Genomic DNA, 4,479 nt, shown 5'->3' with positions numbered 1-4,479 from the left:
AAGTTAGCTTACTCCTGATCTTATCAGGAGGTTACCATATTCAAATCTAATTTGAATTTGGTCTCCAAGAGTGGATAAGGCTAAAGGCCCAATCCTTTTACTAACATTAATCTCAGATTCGCCTCAAGGATGGGTGATCATATCAGACCACCTCGAAATGGGCTTCTGGCCCATTAAGTGTTCAGTGTCTAATTACATTCCAATCTGCTGCCCAGTTGGGCTTCTTTGTATGACGTGGGACCCAAGCATTGATCTACACACCAGCCACATGGGTTCGGCCCAGCCGAATTCACTGAAAAACTCAATGAACCCCTTGAGTCCATCATATGGACCCTATGGGCCCAACACTTACATTAAGTGGTCCCTGGGCCAAGCCATCTTATAAAAACCCAGGGACTGTGGGCAGGTGCAAGATTAGCCCATCAGGCATTATCCTCAATGGTCTTACACTTAAACTCTCAACCCTTAATGATCAAGCACTGCCCGACAAGAGAGGACCTCTCCCTCGGCTGCAAGGAACAGTGCCGCAATCTCCTCTCACATGGATCCCGGGAATTAAAACCATTTGCAAACAATTTGAAACCGTACATATATATATAAATATATTAATTTTGCAAAACAAAATTCCAACGATTGAAATCAACTGCCGGCAGTTTGGTTTCCATCAGAGAGAGTGCATTCCCGATCATTACCCTTTGTCCGACAAAGTGGCTGATTCTGTCACTATGATCATCCACTCAGATGAATTCTCAAACTGCCCCAACATACCCAGGTTTTGATCCCCGCTAAGGATCTTCACCGATTGGCATATCAAAGGCAGCCTGATCCAAGACCTAGTGAAATGTCATAATCGAGTCTAGGGGTCAGGTGTAACTTTCCAGTTTTGCCCATCTATCTCCAAGGTCCAGGGCAATACTGGAAATCTGGTCCGGTTCAAGGATTCAAGTAATCCCATACTGCATGTGCCACGGGTCTTACCCTGGTGGCTAAGACAGGCCATCCCAACACTTGGTGGCACACCCGTATCAGCCTTGGCAGGATAAATCTCCCCAGACTTATCCAATGGCTGTGAACATTTAAAACTAACACGAGTCTCTATAAATGTCTAGTTTTAGGGTTTTACACAGAATTAAACCAAACAACATGAATCAAACATGCACTTTATTTATTTCCACTAAATAACAAATATACATCAAATCAGATTGAAGCTAAGGGCATACAAAACTGTCTAACAGCTCCCACTTGCACTTAGGTCCACTCTGGTACAAGCCGGAGTCCCATACTTTCCACGTGTTTCTCAAACACCTTCTGTGTCAGTGGCTTAGTCAATGGGTCTGCCACATTATCCGCTGATGCTACCTTCTGAATCAGGACGTCCCCTCTACCAACGATCTCCCACAGTACATGGTACTTTCTCTCGATGTGCTTCGACTTCGAGTGAGCCCGAGGCTCTTTAGCCTGGGCGATCGCTCCATTGTTGTCACACAACAACGGGATGGGAGATGTGCTGGACGGAATCGCTCCCAATTCGTGTATGAACTTCTTCATCCACACGGCTTCCTTGGCAGCTTCACTTGCGGCAATGTACTCGGCCTCGGTTGTGGAGTCTGCAGTGGACCCCTATTTGCTGCTTTTCCTGCAAACAGCACCTGATCTTATCGTGAAAACATACCCAGATGTAGACTTTCTATCATCTGGATCCGACTGGAAATCGGCATCGGTATACCCTAGAACTTGCAGTGAACTACCATCGAATACCAGACAAAACTCTTTTGTCCTTCGAAGGTATTTGAGTATGTTCTTTACAGCAGTCCAATGCTCCTGCCCTAGGTTTTCCTGGAATCTGCTTACCACACTCACCGCCTGAGCAATGTCCGGGCGAGTGCACAGCATGGCATACATGATGCTCCCTACGGCTGAGGCATAGGGAACGTCTCTCATGCTCTCAATCTCCTCAGAAGTCTTGGGAGACATCTTCTTGGAGAGAGTGACTCCGTGCCTGAAAGGAACGTTTTCTTTCTTGGAGTTCTCCATGCTGTACCTCTTGACAATTTTGTCAATATAAGCAGTCTGGGATAATCCAATTATCCGCTTCGATCTATCTCTATAGAGTCGAAGACCCAGTATGTATGAAGCTTCTCCAAGATCTTTCATGGAGAACTGCTGTGATAGCCATACCTTGACCGAAGTCAACATTCCTACATCATTCCCAATGAGTAGGATATCGTCCACGTACAACACCAAAAAGGTGATCTTATCCCCATTGGACTTCCTGTAAACACAGGGCTCATCTGGATTCTGCTCAAAGTCAAACGTTTTGACTGTAGAATCAAAACGGATGTTCCAACTCCTAGAAGCCTGCTTAAGTCCATATATGGATCTATTAAGTTTACATACCATGTGTTCCTGACCAGCAGCAATGAAGCCTTGCGGCTGCTGCATGTAGATATCTTCACTAAGATCTCCATTTAGGAACGCGGTTTTGACATCCATTTGCCAAATCTCGTAGTCATGGTACGCTGCTACAGCTAGCAGGATCCTAATGGATTTAAGCACGGCCACGGGCGAAAAGGTTTCCTCATAGTCGATGCCTTCTTTCTGAGTATACCCTTTCGCCACCAAGCGAGCTTTAAAGGTCTCAATCCTGCCATCGGGGCCCTTCTTCCTCTTGTAGATCCATTTGCAACCAATTGTTTTTACCCCGTGGGGCGGATCCACTAGAGTCCAGACTCCATTGGTCTCCATTGAGTTCATTTCAGCTCTCATGGCCTCCACCCACTTCTGGGAGTCTATGTCTAACATTGCTTCCGCGTAAGTCACGGGATCCTCTTCACTAGTCAAGGTTTCCACCAGGTAACTATCCTGGTCATAACCATATCGGACTGGTGGTCTGGATACCCGGGTGGTTCTTCTAGGTTGGTCATTACCTGGAATTTGTGGGACATCTCCCACTGCTCCTAAGCTCTCCTCATCAAGAACTATTTCCTGACGATGGGTGTCCAGGATGTAATCGGATTCTATGAATTGGGCGTTTCGACTACACAACACTTTTTGCTCACTCGGGTCATAGAATAGATAACCCACCGAATCCTTTGGGTATCCTATAAACAGGCAACGACTGGTTTTAGATTCCAACTTGTCCGCACTTGTTCTTTTAACGTGTGCAGGACAACCCAAAATCTTCAAGTGTCTTACACTTGGCTTCCTTCCGGTCCAAAGTTCATATGGAGTTTTCGGAACTGATTTGGTTGGAACCCGATTCAGCATGTAGATAGCAGTCTCTAATGCGTATCCCCAAAAGGATGTGGGTAATTGTGAGTGTACGAGAAGCGATCGGACCATGTCCAACAAGGTCCTATTCCTCCTCTCTGAAACACCGTTGAGTTGAGGTGTAGCAGGAGGAGCTAATTGTGACACTATCCCATTGGCCTTTAAGTAGTCCCTGAATTCGTCAGAGAGATACTCGCCACCTCGATCTGATCGAAGGGCCTTAATTTCTCTCCCTAACTGTTTCTCGACTTCCTGTTTGAACTCTTTGAACTTTTCAAATGATTCAGACTTATGTCTCATTAGGTAAACGTAACCATATCGTGAAAAATCATCTGTAATGTTGATGAAGTACAAGTGTTGATTCCGTGTCCGAACACTCAGGGGACCACATACATCAGTATGTATCAGGTCAAGTGTGCCTTCAGATCTTTCAGGCTTACCGTCAAATGGCGCTTAGACATCTTACCTTGAAGGCAAGGTTCACAAGTGGGAAGATTTTCTACGGTTAGAAAATCCAAAGGACCATCCTTTACCAGCCTTGTGATTCAGTCAATACCGATATGGCCAAGTCGGTAATGCCAGAGGCACGTGGGACTTATTGTATCACGATTCCTTTTCTTGGGATTTTTGATCGACGTAGTTTCGGTTAAGTTAGTTTCCAGAGAAGGATGTAGAACATAGAGACCGTTCTCTTGTTCCCCGCATGCGATGAATTTATTATTCCGTTTAACAGTAATCATATTACTAAAATAAACAGTATATCCATCAGCACACAGTTTTGAAACAGAAATTAAATTTCTTCTCAAGTTTTGTACATAAAGACAATCTTTAAGTACAAGCATTCCTTCTTTAAAAACTAATTCTATGGTTCCTATTGCTACTGCTGCAACACTTGTAGTTGTTCCCAAGAATAGTGTCACTTCACCTTCACTCAACCTTCTACTAACTTTGAACCCCTGCAGTGAGTTACACGCATGAGTTGAAGCCCCGGAGTCAACACACCAGGACACAGAAGTAACTAACATGTTAGTTTCTATGACACAAGTTTTGATGTTACCTTTCTTAGATTCCAGGTAGGCAGGACAATTCCTCTTCTAGTGGCCGGTCTGCTTGCAGAAGTGACAGACATCAGATGCCTTGTTCTTCTTCTGCTTCTTAGGTTTGGTAGTTTTCTTCTGGGGCTTCTTTGCCTTTCTCTTTTTCTTGCCC

This window comes from Nelumbo lutea, chromosome 2 (assembly GCF_056320005.1).
Source record: "Nelumbo lutea isolate HS-2025 chromosome 2, American lotus-T2T, whole genome shotgun sequence".
In the NCBI taxonomy this organism is placed as follows: Eukaryota; Viridiplantae; Streptophyta; class Magnoliopsida; order Proteales; family Nelumbonaceae; genus Nelumbo; species Nelumbo lutea.
The sequence above is the reverse complement of the archived record's forward strand: the minus strand, read 5'-3'. Positions refer to the sequence as shown.